At 33.9% G+C, this 22,203-nt stretch overlaps 1 pseudogene; it reads right to left on the bottom strand.

Annotated features, from left to right (window-relative positions):
• Positions 1–13,150: 13,150 nt before the first annotated feature.
• LOC127849910 (N-acylglucosamine 2-epimerase-like) lies at positions 13,151–21,281 on the bottom strand (annotated as a pseudogene).
• Between the last annotated feature and the right edge of the window lie 922 nt (positions 21,282–22,203).

Below are 22,203 nucleotides of genomic sequence, written 5' to 3'. Positions count from 1 at the left end.
GACGGACAACACGGTATCCAATAACTTTAGGTAACTAATATTTGAACGGTCCATGCTAAGCAAGGGGTGTTTAAAACAAAACTTATGTGTCAATGAAAAATGCATCGCTGAAATTAAAATAAAAACAAATTAAAAACATCTTTTTTTCTTTTCAGCGATTTTGAAATCCATGCATGTAGTTTCTGTCCAAACGTTATATATTTAAGGGGACTCCTGAACATGCAGATGAAAGCTGTGCGCGGAAAATAACACAACCGAAGAATTTTGCGTCCGGTAACATTTTATGTACAAACAGAATTGATCAATCGATTAAAATTAACCTATGTTGCCCAGCATTCGTGAAACCCACGGGTTAGGGCTGAGACCCTTTAAAGGGACCTTTTCATGTTTATGTAAATTGAAAAAAAATGGAAAGAATTGTATCAGATTCGCACATTTTTGTTCTGGTTATGATATTTCTGAAGAAACGGAAATACTGAAAATTAACCATGCTCTAAACTATCCATTATATGCATCTTATGACTATTTGAAAACCTAAAAATTATAAAGCGTTGCAACACGAATCGATTGAATAATTTGGAGAGTTCTGTTGTTGTCGTTATATTATGCTACACTACGAGGATTGCTTATATAAAGTATATAATACATCAATTCTCTATGAGCACGGATGGCCGAGTCTTCCAAGCGTTAGACTTTTACTCCAGAGGTCATTGGTTCGAGCCCAGTTGAGGGTTACTGTTTTATATCTTTAATCTTATTCTTATTGGTACTGGAGCTTTTTAGATCATATGTGTGCGTGTATCAATATAAAGCATTTAATGACAAACTTCAATAGATGCCAATTTGTTTTTAAAGTCCCTTTAATAGCTTTGTTACAAAATTAGTTATTTAAATATTGAGATGTTGTCGATATAAGTTAAAAATGCAGTGCAATCATTATATAAATTTGGTACAAGTAAATCTCATTTTGAAAGAAATGCAAAATATGTAAAATATTATTTTAGGTAATCAACCTCCTGGAAAGATGACGGTTAAAGTGCCTTCAGTTTTTGTAGTTTATAAACCCTTGGTTTGCATTAAGTACGAGTTCTTAAATGGACAACAATCGGTATGTATAAGTCGCGTTTACAAAACTACATTGCAGTATACGTACATTTTATTTTTGTCATGCCCCAACAGGTGGACATGTTAAAGGCGAACCTCCTGATTTTCAAAGAACCAGTTGAGGAATAAAATTTAAAATTGTGTGTTCATAATTTTCAATTATTTATTTTGTGATGCTTATATAAATTGTGTTAGAAATTAACCAGGGGTCGTATTCCAGAAGAATCTTAAGTTAAATTTTATTCTTATCCTTAAATTGGGAAAATTTCTTAAGTGTTTCATTTCATATTGCAATAGTTTGGCATCAAGATTTACATGAAAATTACATGATTATGTCAATGTTATTTAAGGAATATCAAAATAAAAGGTGTTTCCTTTTTTATTAAAGAAATACAAAACATTGTAATTTTGACCTTTAAGGAAATTAGCTAAGAAATGACTTAAGATGTTTATTGAATACCACCCCAGACCTGAAAGAGTTTGCTAGTATTTCAGCGCGCGACGCTTATTTCTAAAACAAGTTATTATCACACAAATGACAAATGTATCGACTCAACTGTTTTTTTCTAAGATTACGCTTGGAATGCTCACAATTATAACATAATGAACTTAAGCTGATTTACTTTGTACACTTGGAGACTTTTCTGATGTATCACGTATTCAAATCGATATAGCTCCCTTATTTTAGAACGGATTTTGTTAACATTTAGACTCGGACTAATTCAACACATATCAAATACTTCATGTAAATTTAATTGAGATTGATCAACAACAAAATATCAAAAAATAACAAATTAAAACAATCGCTGAACAAGTAAAATTCTCAAAATCGTACATCGTAAAAAATAATGTGACAAGTAAAACGCATTATCTTACACGTCTTAAAGACCGACCGGCTTGCAACATTGTGCTCATGAATATTCATAGGAGCCATATTATTTGTATCTTGAATGTTATGTTTTCTTGGTAAAAACCAACCGAGAATCATAAAATTGAAATTAAATTGAACTTATATAGCGTTGTACCACACCAAGTGTTTTTTTTAACGCAGCATTTTTCAAACTTAAACAGTTCAGTTATTAGTAACTATTTTTATGTAAAATTGTATATGCGATCATTCGATTACAGTATGTGCATGCAAACGATTAAATCATTCATCCGTTACGATCGGATGCTTCAGCAAGTGGGGAAGATATCCTGTGATGTGCCGATTGCGCTGTTGCGCTCCGGAAATTTGATACGAGAAATATTGATTTTTAAATTAATATTTTTTTTTCCATGTGTTTTAATCCTCCTTAAATGTAGAACTTGAAATAAAAGTAGAATCATATAGAGTTTTACCATTTTTACGTGCAAAAAGATGAAACCACACCTACCACTCGTGCAAAAGCGCCCGATTGTTACGAATGAATGATTGTATCGTTATCTTGCACGAAATATAGGCATATGATTACATGTGCAATTTTAAATTAAAATCTTAACTCATCACTGAGATATTTAAGTTTGAAAAGTGCTGATTTAGTAAAGTCTCCAAGTGTATTTGTGAGTTTATGCGTGCCGTTTTAGAATATATATTATAATGTCTATTTTTATGTGATTCGTGAAAATATATAATTACTATGACCAAGCATTGTGCAAGCGAACAACTTAATACAAGAAGCCATATACTGGCTTTAATTAAGGAAAATTAATCAATTTTGTTTCCCGGAGTTATCAAACACGTTTTTGTAGTTTTGAAGGTTGCTTACAACAAAGAGTTTACATGTTTCTCGTGGCAAATGATCCAATTGAATTGTATTGTAGTTATAGAAACACACTATAATAACGCGCATACAGTTCTTGTTATTATATTTTCTAGGATGGCAAAATGTATAAGGCTTTAACTGAGAACGTGTATCTCCCTTTCTCGGTCAACGGAATAAACATTTGCAGAATGCTTAAACTAGCCTTTCAAAGGAAATTGCTGTTTACCATTAACAGTGATGGCGCCATTGTATATAACGGCATAGATCCTCGGAGCTCATCCTACGCAATGACAGAGTATGTATTAACTGTATTGTGCATGCAACGTTATAAGTATGTGTAGCACAGGTACATATAACACGAACAAATATGAAGTTAAAAATGCTAAATGTTTGAGATAATATTCAATATTTAAATACTTCTAAAGCATAATGGGTATTATAGTAAATTACTTCATCGCACGTGTGGATGTGGACAATACTCTACATTGAAACAAAAGTAACAATAAGATGAAGGGGACAAACCATTTCATGGTGTGCGTAAAGAAACTCATTTTCCTTTCTGGGTACCTAAACAGATTTCAAATTGAAGAAAATACCGGATTCATGAATACATTATCAATTTGATATAATTAAAATGCATGATCAGTTTTGATGTCATAGATGCTGCGTACTCGCAATTATGATTGAGTCGTCAATCAAGGCATGTCGCTGACATACGCAAATATTTAAATATGTAATAGCAATATATGTATAAGCTAGTACCATTACAATTAAATAATTTAGACGGAGAAAAATAAGATTATTCAAGATACCGTTGAAATTCGTACAGCCGCACATTTTTCCCTATTTCTTATGTGGAGAAAACATTCTGTTACACTGGAAGCTCTAATATTGTCTTTATTTCAGAATCGAATGTACCAGAGTAACAAAACAGTTGAAAGATAAGGGCATCACGATGGCTGACATTGACACCAACGATAACTTCGAGGGAACAGTGACTGTGAACTAATTAGATAAAACAACGTGTTAAATGTTTGTTGAAAAAACCTGAACAATATTTCAAAAAGCAATCACGAATATACTTTTATCAGATAAAAGAACAATTAAAAAATAAGTAAATATTGAACTAAACAATTCGAGGGAACATACAAAGAAAACCAATCATTTAAAAGAAAGTGGGAAACCTTCGCTGACATTGACTTGTAATGACTTATTATAGAGAAGTATGGGATGAGACTAAGCATGAATGCTTGTCGTGGTTTTGGATGAATTTTTGTCGAGTGTATGGGCTTGAGCGCATGCTTTAGTACGTCGAAGATTGTCCGCAATTCAATTTCACCATTGACCAAGCGATTTTCAAACACCTTACTTCAAGTGTTATCATGAGATGTTTTATCGCGTGTAAAACTCTACCTTAAATATTATGGTCACTCTTACAGGTCGAATGTTAAATTTGTACCAAAGTCAATGACAAATTGGCATGTGCTGTGTGTTGCGCGTATCATTTATTAACCTTCCTCCAAAGTCAAGGTCACTCTGAGAGTTTACATGTTGAATTCGGGTCCACGCGCAGTTACTTCCCTTCTCCAGCCTTCGACGACTTTCCAAGCATAAATGGGAAACTGAATAAGCACCAGGTTCCTCATGCATGCAGGGATAATGACTTGTTCAATCCACTTTTCAAGTTATACCATCTGCACTCTCTTGACAACAGCTTTATTTTATTGGCAACGTCAATGAAGTTAAGGTTATTTACTCAACACTTTCAAAAGAATATGCTGTAAATGTAAGTGTTAATGTACCTTCAACGTTCCTGCTGTAAATTCCAAAATCATTCCTCATTTCTTACTTTGCGCGGCTGCATTTCAACTTTAAACTCATTTTAAATCAAAAACTGCCTATCCGAAGGTAAAGTCCGTCATTTCGGATGATGACCGAGTGAGGCATATGTAAAACACAACCTTGAACTGTATTGAAATCATCAAATTATTTTGTCGATGTCGAGTGAACAAAACATATTCTTTTCAATGTTATTTAAAATTATTTTGGTATGTGTGATTTGTTTATGCAATAATAGCGAAAATACACATTTTCTCGCACTCGGGCAGGAACGGCTTTTTATAGCGCCCGCAGATGATCATGCCCTCGAAAACGTGTATTATCGCTATAAAGAAACAGGTGATATACATGTGAAAAAAGGAGTGAGCTTACAGAGTAGTTAAATTTGGGTTGAGTTTATAATCATTATAATCATTTTCTGATATATTACGTCTAACCAATCAACAAAATATATACATTGTAACACAATAATTACTCTATGCGTACACTTCAGTTGTTTAAATTATTTTAACCATAAAGCTGAAAATACTTACTGAAATAAAGGTTTAAACTCAAATAGTATCTTCCTCTAAGCGGCAACGAAATAGATTATCTCTGTTTAGATACCTTTTTTGTTCGAAGACATTATTTAATTTATTTGTTTATGTCTTTAAAAAATAGAATATTAAAAAATAAATACACTGAAGATATTGTTTCAAAATTATAGATATTCGTTAAATAATAAAACGTCGTTTATGACGACAGTATGTACAACGTCATTTTAGATTCCAAAACATTGATACATTAGTATTGTACATGCGGTGTTAAAAAACGTTCACATGTAGTGGGACTATATATTTCCCGCAATATTGATGAAAGCGTAATGCAGGCACGTAATTAAAAACAGAAAATATAAATCTTCGACCTAAATGTAAAATCAATGAGCGTATAAAACATCAACAGCGTTATAAAGCAAATAATAACAGTTAAAAACACCTTTTCCCGAAAAAAACAACATCAAGTTTCCAATTGGTTGAGATCGCATAGTTCTGATCGGTAACGGTTAACTGTACGACCCCGGAAGTGGCTTCTTCCTATGTAGCTCGCCTCCGAATTCAAGCTCCTCCTCCATGCGCATTTGCTTCCGGTGGGTTGCGTCAAAGTCTGTGTCGTCGTTAGGACGCCGTTCCGTCGACTTGTCTATCGGATGCGTTCATGTCATTCCTGTCGGCTTGTCGTCGTCGTCGTCGGTAGACATCATGCTGATGTTGCGGCCGACACACATGAGGATGCCGGCGAGTATATTGATTATCATTCCTACGACTGCCAGAGCATAAGACCAACTAAGGGCGTAAGCCTCTTGATTGCCACTGCGTACATGGCTATGCCAATAATCGCCAGGAAACCTAGGAAATAATTAAAAAGACTTGCCAGTTTAGATATATTTTAGAGAAAATGCGATAGTTATAGAATGGCATCCAATTTAGATTCAAATATTCACAAAAGACGAGCAGAGAGCTCAACCGCGTCATTTGATAAACACCGCGTTCACTGTAGGTCCAATGAAAGCCACGAAAAAATATATATATCAATACAGCGTGATGAACTTAAGTTGATTTTAAAAACGCATTCAAGTTCATGCACTGCTACAGCTTTGGGAGTATGTAAGTATGTGGGTAGTCACATTGTACAACTTTGATCCTGCATTAACGTTTTTGTATGAACACGCACATGATACAAGATAAACAAATGTTCGAACTGACCGTTTCAATGTAGTGACCCCAGTCTTAATTACGTACATGAATATATTTGGTAGTTGTTTTCCGGCTAAACATTATCTATCATTATCTATCGAAATACACATTGCTATACCTGCAACATAGGCGGTGATAACTGCGCCTGTAGCGAGCCGCATCTCCCGATAGAGACCGCAAAGAAAGAAAACAGAGAGCGACGTGAAGAAGTAGAAGCCCATCAACGCAAATACGTTCAGAACAGCGCTTGCTATGATGACACCTTTTTCTGAATGAAACAAAATACGTGGGCGTAAAAAATATGAACTTACGTTGTGTGTCAATCAGTTTTTCTATTCACAACAGTTATCAGTTCAACCCACTAGCGTTCACGGCACTACTGGCTATGATTTTACCTGTATGTGCAGGAAATGCAACCTTCTGTAAACGAGATAAAATGGTAATGTGTGTATTGTTATTGGAAAGAGATAAAGATTAAAGCAAATACGTTTAGACCAGTTCTTGCAAAAGCGATACAATTTCTAAAGGAATCACAAATCAAACGATTGTCAAGTTAAAATTCTGTTTTGTATTATTCATGTCTAAAAAATTGTTTAAGTTTATTTTTGTTTATCATTTTAACAAAATCGATGACATCGATGACGTGCAACTCTATTTTAACGGCACTGAAATAAAGAAGAACAATACTAATGAATATAAGAAAATGTGAGCTTTATATGTCTAGTAACTACAAGGAATCAAATGATATAAAACTGCACTTTTCGAATAAAATCGACCCTTAGTCAATTAAATTGTTTGTAAGCACATCTTCAGAAAACCTGATGTTCACGTAAGCCACATATCAAACTATTTGGACAAAGTATAAATTGGGCTAGAAAGATAACAATTGAACAGTTTTTAGCAAATCCCAGTTCCTTTGTTTTAATCACCGTGATGTTGGCTTTGCTTCGCCCAGTGGAAAGAGGCCACGGCGGTGGTGTAGAAGACAAGCGCCAAAAGGTATACGACAGTTGCGACGACACTCTAATTAATCTTTTCACACATATTTTTAAAGTCTCCTTCTGACAATTCCGGTTCGAGGTTTAAGGCTTACTATCTCCTAATTTAAATTTCTATAAAAAGCCAGTGTGAGAATCGTTTTGGGATTCGAATTAAAATACAAGTAATTATTTTCGATTACATTTCTAGCAATATGTATACACTATCAAACATTTATAGGAAAAAGGAGTATGTGTGAATCATACAAAATAATAGTATAAATGGTTTATAGTTCCTTTAAAAATCATTTATGATGTAATGTTCCGATACCGCAAATAGCGCGTTGTACTTAACATGTTAAAATTTATACTTATTAAATTAACAATTTAAATCAAATGTGCAAATAAACTGTACTGTACCTCCTAATCCACCTCACATTCAGCTCTCACTTTAAATATGTCTAAATATTTACCATACTAAATACAATTCTCAACTTTTTATTATGACCGCTTAATTATTTAGAACATTTATCGACTTTTATTAACATGTCCCTTATAATTTGAAAAGATCTGTCAAACACACCGCTAGCAAAATCTTACATGAAACGTCAATAGATTTTAATTTTCAAATTTTCGTTCTAATTCATTAGGTTTACACTGGTTCGTTATTGTTTATCGTATTCGGGTCGTTATCTACGTATATATATTTAAGCGTATAAGCCACATGCACAATTTATATTATGGAAAGGTACTCTATATGTAAAATGAATGAACACTATTATGAAACAATCGATATTCAATAATATTTATAAAAGTTGGAGTCTTGAAAAACGCATGTATGGATGGAAGTGGTGAACAGTTGGACAGAGAAAGTTGTAGTTTTGTTAGTTTGAAGCGGATGACATCTTGTCCATTCAAAGTCCTGTAACCTATTTATCTTTCTAGATTAATCAACAGGAATAGCAATGTTATGTAGTCGGATTACACTGTGTGTGTCTATTGTTTGATTTTTTTCGTATTTGTTTTTCAGGGTGCATGATCAACGGCGTTTACACACGGGCTGGACAGAATTAAAACACACCGTTAAGAACTTGATTTTTGCAAATATCTCAAGTTATTGAAATATCGTCGCTTGATTGCTATAGTGCTCTAACTACAAATTTCATTTTTTTGGAGAAAAACGCATTTAAAGGTTTAATCTTTATTTTCTCACTTATTTATGCACGTATGTGGACAAAAATATACCGGAGTGTTTATCAGCAAACGGGGAATATGAATATAATTAAATATTTACTTTAGTAAATTATTTGTAAATGCTATTTGCAATTTTTTGTATGGAGATAGAGCATTCTGCTATTTTTTTAAATAAAAATCGTTAATTACTTTGCTCTAAGTCCCGGAGATGGTGCAGTACAGCATTCGCCAGTTTGTAAAAATGTGGGAGATGGAGCAAAATAGAATCAAAATCTTCTTCTGTTTTCTATACAAAATGTGGGAGATAGAGCAAAATGGAATCGAACAACTTCTTCTGTGACGACTGAATCTTGAATCCGATTACGGCATATTAAAGATTTCGTTCTCAGAAACACAGCGATATACAAAACTCAATTTTGAAAAAAAGGAGATAAAGCACTATAGCAATAAAGCGACGATATGTGTGCAACAATATTTGGTGCATAATAGACAGTCTTTCTTGTGAAATTTTGGCACCGATTTCAGACGTATTCAATAATTTATTTTTAGATCTTACGATATCCATACACACTTTTATTCACTAAAGATGTTTGCAAATGTATTTCGATAACTGTACATATTTGAAAAAAATCACGTTCTTAACTGTGTGTTTACATTCTGTCCAACCCTTGTGTAAATCTCGTTGATCCAGCACCCTGGTTATGTAAAACATTGACTATCAGAATGCGAAATAAATGATACTCCTTTCGCTATCTATTAACATAACATTGTTACAGCATACAACCGGCCTAAAGAGAGAGGTATTGAGAGCACGAGCGCGTCGTCGTCAAGAGGACTAAACACGTTGAAGTTGTTGTCCCTTGTTTAGTGGTTTAAAGCAAAATTCCAATGTATATTTAGTTTCATATACGATTCCATGATCACGTTGACTATCTATTGTTTTCATGTTAAAATGACGGGGTTGACATTAAAGGTCAATCAAAGTATATTATATTACTTTAATAATGTAAAACATATAGTGTGTATGTTTTTAGTAAAATATTCATTGACTGCGTACGTTGTAAGTTTGAATTTATGGTATATTTTACTGTTCGTTATTTTAGGACGGAATCCGAAGCTCTGATATTGTCCTATGCGGGTGACATACAAATTAATTATAAGATATATGAAGGATGCTTAAATGAATGACTTATAAAAAGTTTAAACACTAACGCCATGTAATAGAGAAATGTCAAATTTGACATCGTACATGTGAGTGTAAAAGTGAGAGAAATACGGTTAGATTTTCTCTTGAAAGATGCCTCCAAACAGGCGAAAAAAAACAGCATCAAACAACAAGGAAAGTGAGGAAAGTTGGTAAAACAGCCACACATGTGGCAGATCATTCGACAGAGGAACATGAATTCGCAGTGATACTTTCACTTGCTCTTGATTACTTAGCAATCAATGAACACGTAATCACGTTTAGAAAGGAAAGAATGTTCTCTTATGAACGAGACATAACACTGGTACAACAAGCATTTGGGCGTAACATACGGACTTATATATTTGAAAGTCAAATAGAGGGCACTGCAACTATTGGAATGATGTCTGACGTAGACCACTTACAACGTTTTGATATGTTTCTTTTGTTTCTTGATTCAGAAAGTACGCCTCGTCAGTCGTATGATCATCAAGCCGTTCTTAAAGTAAGCACAAACGGTTGTGTTTCACAATACTGTGTTTTAACAATTATTGAACCATCAACACAGGCAAGTCGTTTTAAACAAATAGATCCGGATCAACTTAATGTTGATTTCGGAAGCTTTTTTCGAAGGGATTGGACGAAAACAGACGGCATGATTCCACATACAGTTATGTTCGATACTATAAACAAACATCCCGTTATACTTAAGATAGCAAAACGACACAGTCCTGCAGAAAGTATCGGGAATACAGACAGTGTTTATGCGTGTTTCTGTAAAAGTCTTCTTAAGCAATGCAAGTTCGTTTTCGAAAGGCCTCGCCCCGGTCACTGGCCTTCAGAGAAGACGTTAAAAAAGCCAAGAAATATGGCGTTTTTATAGTTCCGCAGGGACCCCCCAAAAATACGAACATATGGCTGAGTACATTTTATTTTAAAACAGACTCATTTTTTGCGGTCGAAAACAACCGGCCTGATGTGTGGAGGGAAGACAATCTGTTCAATTGTGTTAATTGAATTTGTTCAACTTTGAGGCGCTTCTGGACAAGCCGCAATTGTCCAAACTTTACCATAGAGAATGTTAACCTATTTGATGCGAAAATTAAAATAAAACGAGTTCCAGAAATTGTCGGATCAAATCACATATGTTATTAATTCAATACGAATACAAATCGATCATATACATATGGAAAACATTGGAAAGTGGCTTCATGTGCGCATGAGTAACAATCAACGCCACATATATTGTACGACTAGTGCAGCACTATTTAATGATGTATTCAATATGTGTCAGGGAACGCTGCATTTTGTGTACGGATTTAAATTGTTAGAAGTACCGTCAAACGGGAAAACTGTACTTGAACACCAATATACACAATTAGAAACTCATTATCGCACCGCGTTGAAGAGAGACGGAAAATATAACTATGCATTGCATAGCGTCATGTCAACTCTGGCTAGTTTGGTTGCTTCGGCGTATTTAGAACTGAAGGCAGAAGGACGTGAATATAATGACGATAGCATCAATAAAGCTAGACAAATGTTTAAACAATCTCTAGAGTTTGATATTATTGGCAACTACATGAGATACGCTTCCTTCCTTTTCTTCAATGGAGAATATGATGAAGCTTGTAAATATTATGACTTGATAGAAGACAAGATAGAAGACGATAAACACTCTAATCTCATTTACCAGTTATTCAAATCCCTTTCGGAGTTATTAGCATTGCCGATTGCTCAGCAATCATTTGAAAAGTCTTTCAAACAAACATCGTCTGTATTTTTGATATTTATACAACCAGAGGTGATGTGTGTTCCTGAATTCTTGCGGTGCGAAATGTACCGAGGAAATATATCGGCACCTCCAATTCATCTGGTTGTATGTTTCCATTTGATGGAATGTATGACTGCATTTGTTTGCAAATCGAACCCTATCTCTACTATCTACAATACCTTACAAACAGGGAACTCAATCAAGAACCCAAACCGTCGGAAGCTTTAAAGAAGTTATCGAAATTCACTAAAATCATGAAATCCGCAAGATTTAAATCATCTAAAGGCGAAGCCTTTGTATCATGTGGTCATCTTGATACCTCTTTGAACATGGTAGGGCACGGCTATGAACTAGAGCAGAAGTGGGAATCGGCTCGGAAGTCTTACGAAACTTCTTTACGTATGCAGCCTCAAAGAAATGCGGCCGTTTTGCATATAACTCGACTTCAAACAACTTTGCCTCAAACAAGAAGAAACATTGATGGGGATTAACTCCCCGGCATACCGTTTTGACAATGATGATGAGCTTTTTTTCCAATAAATGCTATTTTTATTAACATCTCAATAGCCCCTTTGATGTGGATGCTGAGGTTTACAAGTGCGTATGTACGCTTTGGGTCACGTGAGCGCCAATTTCACGTGATTTCCTCTTCCGCGCATTTCAAAACAAAAAAATTGCTAAATAACACTAGCAATTTACCAACGAATTATGTCGAATAGGCCTACCAAAGTGATTATAAAACCTGTTTTTGTCTTAATGGTTAAACGAGGTTCATTGTGTAGTGAATATCATGTTCGTAAAAAGTCAGAATGCAAGCTGATTGCATAAAACGATTTCTCAGATCACTGCAAATTCAAAAATTCAAAAAAAAGGCCGATTTGTTGATTGAATACAAAAGGAGTTTGTATCAAGCTTGATGAAAGTTTATTGAAATTCGTCGAGTAATATGCAAAAATATTGACAAAAATCATGCTGCAAAAAACATTACGCTGCTATGTCATGTCTGTTTGCTTGTCGGATTGTAAACGGGTAATGACATGATTATTCATCGTTCATGCAAATGGCGTTGTAAACAATGATGCAATGGTCACGTGGTTTTACATGTAACCCGCGCGTGTTTGAATTTAGATTATTTCCTTGCATGCATGGTTTTTACTAACAAATTTCTTCAGCTAATTCGATATATTTTATTTTAGATAAATTGAAAATAATTCTTAATATTTTGTATAAAATAATGTAATATTCAAATAATCCACGAATTCTCATAAGATCACAAACACTTTTAATAAAAAAATAAAATTCATTTGTGTAAGGTTTTAATTAAATATAAAATTGTATTATTATGTATATCCTTTACACATATATGCACATCATATTGTTTACAAAGCGAAAATGTAAAATACTCATATTGGGTCTTTATGAATAAATAAAACACATAACAGAGTAGATTATATACGTTATAAATTTATAGAAATAAGGAAACTAATGAGATAAATTCTTGTAGGCTAGACTTGAACTTGAGGCAATTGGCTATACCATGCAAAACGATACACACACTTAGCCCAGAGATAATGACTTAAAACGGAAGGTTTACTATTGGATTGTTGACTGTACTTTAGTGTAACTAAACTAAATATGATCTTAATGACATTATATTACAATATGTTCATAGAAAACGATGCCAAGTAAGAGACATCAATATGTTAAGAGCCATTGGAACAAAGATGACACGTTTTTGTTTAAAATTTCTAAGGATAACGAAATACTATTTTTAAAGTAAAGAGTAACTATTTTTATAACAATGTTGTCATAATTTAGGTTTAGGTTGGTCGTTTGAGTAGTTCAGACAGCATCTGCTTGCAATAAAGGAGTGATCTGGGTACGTGAAAACATCCTGCAATAAAATAAGATGTATATTATAGTGTCCGTTTAATTATATATTAATTTCAAAAACTCTATACAAGTGTTGTTTCGTTATATGTATGACCGAAGTGCAATCATTTCGAGTTAGTTGTGCAATGTCATTAAATCGAAGTGGCAATGTGAACAGTGACATAATAAAACATATGTTTTAGTTAAATATAATGTGTTTGTTGATTGTTTTTCGTTTACTTATATTCCCATTTTATATGATTTATAAATATTTAGTTTTGTTATTGATAGTTGATTTCGTGATGCAATTACATCGAAGTTGAAGTTTAAAAGGCGACATATTTAAACATAGGTTCTTGTTACAATTTTCATTATTCTCTTTCTCGACAGTTCGTATACTGTCTATGCTGTTATCATGATAAACATAGAGATTTAATATTTCATATATTATATAACAAAAGATAAAATACCTTATATTTAATTAATTTGTTATACCTTAAAACTTATTTAACTTTGTTGCTTAAGTAAAACTTCTTATGTACACGCTTTTTAAGAAATGTCAAACGTGTCATACGTATGACTTATTAATTTAAAGGTGCCTGCTTTTGAAGGCCAATACCTTTCCATGGTCCACCTTTAAACCTCATGGACACAGACCCGTCCCTGTTCAGATATCCGTACCATTCTCCTTGCTTCTTGTCAACGTGCTGAAAACGTGAACCACACGATTAAAAAAGCAAATAACAGGAAATTGTCAAGGTACCGAAAAAAGGTAACAAAACACTTCAATTGACGAACAACAGGTACTTGTCAACGTGCTTAAAAAGTATACCAAACGTGCTGAATTTATTTTGGAATTTTGGTGAATTGCAATATAATTATTACTACATCTTCTGCAGCTGCGACTATTACTGCTGCTGCTACTGCTGCTGCTGCTACTTCTACTACTAATAATACTACTTCTACTACTACTTCTATTTCTACAACTACTACTACTGCTACTGTTACTGCTACTGCTACTGCAACTACTACTACTACTACTACTACTACTACTACTTCTACTACTACTATTACTACTACTACTACTACTACTACTACTACTACTACTACTACTACTTCTATTTCTACTACTTTTACTTCTAGTACTACCTAATAATAATGATGATAATAATAATAATAATAATAATAAAAATAATAATAATAAAAATGATGATGATTATTATACTTCTAACAGTAATAATACTACTATTACAAATAATAATAACAGTTATAACAAAATCAATTATAGAAAATCATGAACATTGACAATCTCAATACAAAGTAGTAACTTGTGACATTTAAATGTAAACATTATTAACATTTGAGTAGCAGTAGTCATAAACACGTGCAAACGAATCGAGGTGGTCTCCGTCACGTGTGTGTTGATAAGCCATCAGGAAAGCGACCATTGTCTCCGTGTGTACCCACCACATCTTCATGTTCCATTCTAGCTGCACTGGACTGCACATGAACATATCGGAACACGTAAATAAACAAAGTAAATACCTGCGATCATTTTAAATAATAAAATACTGACGGATGTTAGCAAAAAATGTCTTCTGCCAGTCTTTTAGTGAGTCCTTTACTCATATATTCTCTATACTTCTTGCCAGTTTACGTGTGTGTATAATTAATCAACACTCCGATATGATGCGTTTGAAGCACGAATAACATAATTGTGCGTGATATTTGGTCACATGTGTTTTTAAAATACGACGAGTCTGTGTGTTTATGATGGTTTTATAATGAGATGTGACAAAACAATTCTTATATATGTATTTTTTAATTGTTTTAATTGTTCAATTGTTTTGAATTTTTAAAGAATGTCTATCAACGAAGAATTTCCTGCTTACACGTACTGTTTTATGATGAAAATGAAAGACGGCGATGTGCACACATGTATTGCAGAAAAACTGTTCGAAAAAACTGGTGACTTATATATATACCAACACTTTGTTGTGTAGAGCATTGTTAAATAGAGATTTGACTTTTATATGCCAGTAATTAAATATGGAGCAAACAGAAGAGTTGTTCGAGATACAAAATAGCAAATAGCGATATGCTTGACGTAGGGGTACACCTTTTATAAGTTGGAAATAGCAGTCATTTTGAAGTTTAACAACACTTGACGTAGGGGTACACCTTTTATAAGTTGGAAATAGCAGTCATTTTGAAGTTTAACAACACTATATGTGTTATGTTGAGTGTATAACAATTTAACTGCTTATTATGTCTGAAGCGAGACCTATATCGATACATTGTATTGTTACTCTTCTTTTGTTTTGAATTGTAGAGGACGTTACCGTGAGTGATAAAATATAATGTTTATATTACTACGCATTGTTCTATTCATTTAATTTAATATGTGGGGGAAATTTCTGTTAATAATTTAACGCAAATATATTGATCATCTCACCAAAGATTTTTTCACAAATATAACATGATAAATAATATGTTAGTATAATTGTGTATTTGAATGTATCCAACTCATCTCAGAAAGGCTTACACAGCGACCTTTTTCAACTTGTTGCATACACACGAACTTTGAAATATCTCTTTATAGATCATTGTTTATTTAAAAGGATTTATCGATGACATTAAGAGTGATGGTCCCAGGTATAATTATTTATGTTTCTGTAACCTGAGTCATAGTATATGCCATATTCATGTACAAAATAACAAAAGGGTGGATACGAATCTTAATTCAAAATTCTCTTCTTAGTTCTTGGGATTAGCCCCGGTATGACTCAGTACCTGTATCTATCGGCATCTAGAAAGTAGTAAAGTCCCCCGCATTCAGCGTCCCAACCTCTGGCAAAAGGGCCATTCATAAATTGGTCTTTGGGCAAGCTCGTCCTGACCGTTTTGTTTTGCGTACCGCAAAAGGAACCAACCAGCCTCTATTGCATGACCTGTATTCATAGAATAACATTTTAATGTCCATGGTATGGTTATATCTAATACAGAAAATAAATAAATTTAACATACATCGTAAATAACAAATATTGTATAGCAATAATTATCTAGTTTCGAGTTAAGTTAGCGTTATATTATTCCGCACAGAATCTGAATTTAAAAAAATGTTAAGTTTCTACCTGAACAAATGTTCACCCACACAAACTACCAGAAGTAAATGGATTTTCAAAAGAATCTTTCCAGATAACTTTACTTAACAGTTCTAGCTGGCAATAACACACTACCTGGTATCATGAGACGACCCAGTGATCCCGGAAGTTCCGTTCCTGAAGTGCTCACGTTTTCTAGGATCACAGTCCCCTCGCGCTGAAAATGTGAAAAAACCGTAAATACATCGTTGTTACCAGAGAACGTAACTTAATATTTGAACATGTATACAATACAAGTAAATCAAGCCTACGCTACGTGCATGAATATCTGGTATCCTTAAGGCAACAGTTCAATGTTGAATGATTTTTGGTATGAAAAACACATATTAGATGATTGTCTATTTAAAACGATACATTAGTTTGATTGCATTACGAAATTATTGATCTGCGTTATATTGTCGACACGCGGATCATGACATATTCTAGACACTGGTTCAAGTTCGGAAATAATGAAGTTAGCAATTGAACAAATGTTTTGAAAGAAATGCATGTGTTAAAATATAAAAAAATAAACAAATAACAACAACAGCAAAACCAACGTTTTCTAATATAACAGTTCACTCTCGTTAGAAGTTGGCAAATACATATTGTCCACTTAGCGGTTATGAATTACCGGTATATGTTATTTCATGATTCCACGTTTTAGACTACAAAAGTAATCAACTGGTCAAATGTCCGACATAAATGCAAATATTGACATTTGCAAAACAATGAACAACACATTGGTAACTTGAATCCCATTTATTATGAAAGAAGTTTTATATTTAAAGCTGATATATTTATCAATAAATAAATAAATAAATCCGACCCAGTCTTCAACTTGAATTCGTTGTATAAAGTCAACATGTGATATATTATTAGCTTATATTTGTATATGAACAGTCGTCAATCATGATAGAAGCCAACAAATAAAGAAAAAGACTACCTTTGATTTTGAAACATGAATTGGAAGCTTAAATAGTTCAGTTTCTACTACGTTGCGAGTAATAGATATATATATATATATATATATATATATATATATATATATATATATATATATATATATATATATATATATATATATATATATATATATATATATATATAATTGTGATTCAAAAATCGAGCTGAACATGTGTGACGTTAACATTTCGTTTGTAATTCAGCACATCGATGAATTTACATAATCGATTACTTCAAATCATTGGAAAGATCATTCTTCCATTAAAACAGAAAGGTGGCAAACAATCAATTTTGATATATATATGACTAGTTAACTGACTGTGTGTCTGTCTAGCCAATACAACACACCAACATATATAGTGTAATGGAACGAAAGGTCTTCATTTATTTCATTTCACTACAACTACATGCAATTTCTCACATATTTTAAATGAAAACCGGAACAAAATGTTCACTTAGTGCATTCTACGCACCTGAACATGCGATAGTGCCTTCTGCACGCTCCACTCCTGTATGTCGCGGTACCTGGCACCGAGGGACGGGTCCAGGGTTAGAAGCTCGTGTGTCACACACTGCAGCATCATGGGTACCGCCAGAGACTCCGACCTCGCCTCACCAGCCAGCGGCGGACGCCCTAGTCGGATATCCGTGTCGACCTCGCGTATCCAGTGAATGAGTATGTCCATCATTTGGACTGCCTCGGTCTTTTAAGATTAAAGTCTAAACTTTATTTGTAGTGAACTTAATTGATTTGGATATTAGAATATTATCATGACGCGAAAAAAATATTTTTGATATACAAAATAACTAGCCTTCACTACTTTTCTATATTTTACGCAAGTCATAGTTTGTCAATCTTAAACACGCGATCAACAGGACACGCACAAAAAAATGTAGTTGTATAAAGTTTTTCATACTGGAATCCCCGTATTAATTTCGAAGCCTTCAGCGCTTTGGTTTAAAATTACGAAATGAATGACTGTATCGTGTGACGTCATTTCTATGACGAAACATACTTGTCTTACCCCAAACGATGCCCTGTGATTGGAACATCTCAACACAGTTACAGTATTGTTGTAAGTTTAGAATATTCTCCACCACCATCAGTTATTTAAAGTATGAACACGTATAATCACACCTTGCATAATTCTTGTTTTGTTGCCTTGGCCATTTCACACATAGCCATGGTGTAGAAGCATTCCGAGAATATCGTACGCTGCATTTTGATTGGTCTTCCATCTCGTGTAAGAATAAGATAACACCTGCCCGTCGACGCGTCTTTTGCGAACTTCATAAGAAATTCCGCTCCTGATTAAAAAAGAAGTTCATTGGAACTCCGCCCCTGATTAAAAAAGAAGTTCATTAGAACTTCGCTCATGATTTAAAAACGAACTTAATTAAAATCTTAACTCCTTATTTAAAAACAAAAACAAACGTAAGCCCTCGGTTAAATTTAAAAAAAGCAACAACAAACAAACGGACTTTATTAGAGACTCCGCTACTTATTCATAATTCAACTGTGATGTGGATGGAAATTGCGATGTCGATTCTTTAGAAAGCGTCAACCTAGTATTGCTACCTTTTTCTGCGGCTTGCAGCACAGCTTGAGTAGTAAACTTTTCCTCCTCGTTATACAACTTGGCGTACATCCACACCTGTAACAAGGGAAATGACATCTTGAATATTGCTAAATCATATATATTGACGCCATTACATTAACGATAGAAAAATAACATTTTTTATTGCTAAATCATCTTTATTTGACGTCATGACATTTCGTGCTTTTAAAGAATGACTTGTTCGTGTACACGTAGAAATGCGGATTTCTGTTTTTAGAAAAAAGGAGGAATTTGTTTTGGGCATTTACCGATATGTTCGTGTTAAATTTCACGCACGAAATCAACGAAAATTAATGTGCCGCGAAGAATTAAGATATACAGTATCAGTCGAATTATCATATAATTTTTCTATTTGTTAGTCTAGTACATTTATGTTTTAATGCACGTTTTCTTATTTAACATAAACGAAATGCATGTATCATGTCGTCAGAGCTCCAGATATTTTTTTCAGCCGAGAGGTATTTCACTCATGAAATTTTTAATTGATGAGTAAAAATCAAAATGCGATAATTTTAAGGAGTATTTATGTTCAAAGGATCAGAACTAATAATAAATTACACATGTTATGTTAACTCGCTATAACAAGCATTCTTGTACACAAGAAAGCAAGCACTTTTATTTTATTTAACATTTTTTCTGAATGTGTTTGCCCTTGGCTTATAAGCAGCCACTAATTGTATTATATGTATATTTTAGCGCCATTTAAAAAGTGCTTGGAGGTAAAAGGTTTTCCATAGTGCCACACAAGAGATGAACTGTTATATGCTTGAAGTTGGGCGATTCGGGTTTTATCGAATGTGTTGTCAAATGTTTTCACCATAAGCGTATATTGATTATCAACAATGCAGCGGGGAACCCGTTGTGTCAAAATCAGCCTTTATCGTGGGCCAACATGAAATGTTACCGTTCTGACTAAGGAAAATTAGGTTTGGAACCACATTCTATAAATAGATGGTGATGTCACAACGTTTTTACCGGTGTGGACACAATGACGGAAACCAGTCATGTTTACATGAATTTATATGCATGTATAAACGGCTAATACGCATTGAAATAGCACACGATGCATAATCCGAATTTAGTCAGGAGTTTTTTTGCTCAACACAATTTTAAGTCATACGTATTTTCTTTTTTGTCATGCGTATTTTACGCAAATACGCATCTTATCTGGCCCTCTGCATGTCGTTGCTATTATATATGAGCATATTGGATAAATTATAAGTTTGCACGGTGTTCTAGGTTTACGAATGGTGGGGAACATTAGAAATGATTTTTAACATTTAAAAGCAAACATATATTTGCATTATAAATCTTAAGTGCGAATTTTCATACATATTATCATTTGAAATATCATATAGTATTTTTGTTTGCATTCGAACCAAGTTATCACAGTACAAGCTCGGTCATATCTAAGGCTGTTCGTACCTGTCGGGCCTGAAGCCAAATGTGTTTTGGTTCCGTTTTCGTCAAGGCAATTGAAAAAGCCCCTATAACAGATGTTTGAGAAAATGAACCAATCTTATAAACACACTTCAACTAAAGTTCTGAAGTAATATTCAAGACACGCTCTAGGAATACGGTGCTTAAGGCATGTGCTTAAGTGCCATTCCAAATTAGCATGTGGAGTCCTCAATATTTAATTTATTGGAAGTCTCTGCAAAGAAAACAATCAGTTGAATAGAATGTGCGGACATCACAGGCTAAAACAGGCAAGTATGAGATTACATCATATGGACATGCATTTAGTCCAGTTCTCCCAGAAACCAGAACGAGGCTCATTTACCATACATAGCAAAACACTCTCAACGAATACACTAAGTATATATCATAGAAACTTAAAACATCAGTAAGTAAATATATACAAGCGTGCTTTTTAAATTTTCGAAAGCATAGTTTCTCGTGAGAATTATGAATGTGATAATTCACCTGTCTAATAATGAAATTCAAGAGAAATCACTAAGGATAAACTGTTATAACTAACCACTAACCAAGAGTATTGTATTCAAGATAAGATACATTACACGTATTTATCATCGCGCGACCTTTTGCAACCAAACCTGCATACATCTTACCCGTATTCATTGTCGTGTGATAGTGTCAACCAGAACTGCATACATCTTACCCGTATCCATTGTCGTGCGAATATTACAACCAGAACTGCATACATCTTACCCGTATTCATTGTCATGTGAATGTGTTAACCAGAACTGCAAACATCTTACCCGTATTCATTGCCGTGTGAATATTACAATCAGAACTGCATACATCTTACCCGTATTCATTGTCGTGTGAATGTGTTAACCAGAACTGCATACATCTTACCCGTATTCATTGTCGTGTGAATGTGTTAACCAGAACTGCAAACATCTTACCCGTATTCATTGTCGTGTGAATATTACAATCAGAACTGCATACATCTTACCCGTATTCATTGTCGTGTGAATGTGTTAACCAGAACTGCATACATCTTACCCGTATTCATTGTCGTGTGAATGTGTTAACCAGAACTGCATACATCTTACCCGTATTTATCGTCGTGTGAATGTGTCAACCAGAACTGCACACATCTAGTCAGATCCTCACTGATCTCGTCTTAAAAATCTTGAAGTCTTTTCTCAGCCATCTTTAAAAAACCGAGTTTTAAATTCAAGATTATATCCGCTGTTTTTACAAAGGGATTGCAAATGTTTGGAGTTAAATTAAGCTGATATAGCGTTTAAGATACTACCGTATCTTCCGTGTTATGAGTAGTTGATAACAATAATCGTTCTTCACTGTATACAATCAAGTGGTTTGCTCTACTTGCCATTATCAGCTATGATCGACTTTACTATCGGGACTCATCGGCAATCTCCGGAATCCACCGTAATATACAATCAAGTGGTCTGCTCTACTTGCCGTAATCAGCTATGGTCGACTTTACTATCGTGATTCATCGGCAATCTCCGGAATCCTCTGTAAAGTAGATTTATGTAACAAATCGTCTTCTGACACAGTGTTTCTATTTAAGTGACCGTAACTTTTACAATAAGTATTTGGATGTTATTAGTTTAT

Source organism: Dreissena polymorpha, chromosome 11 (assembly GCF_020536995.1).
Source record: "Dreissena polymorpha isolate Duluth1 chromosome 11, UMN_Dpol_1.0, whole genome shotgun sequence".
NCBI classification, from domain to species: Eukaryota; Metazoa; Mollusca; class Bivalvia; order Myida; family Dreissenidae; genus Dreissena; species Dreissena polymorpha.
The sequence above is the reverse complement of the archived record's forward strand: the minus strand, read 5'-3'. Positions and strand labels throughout refer to the sequence as shown.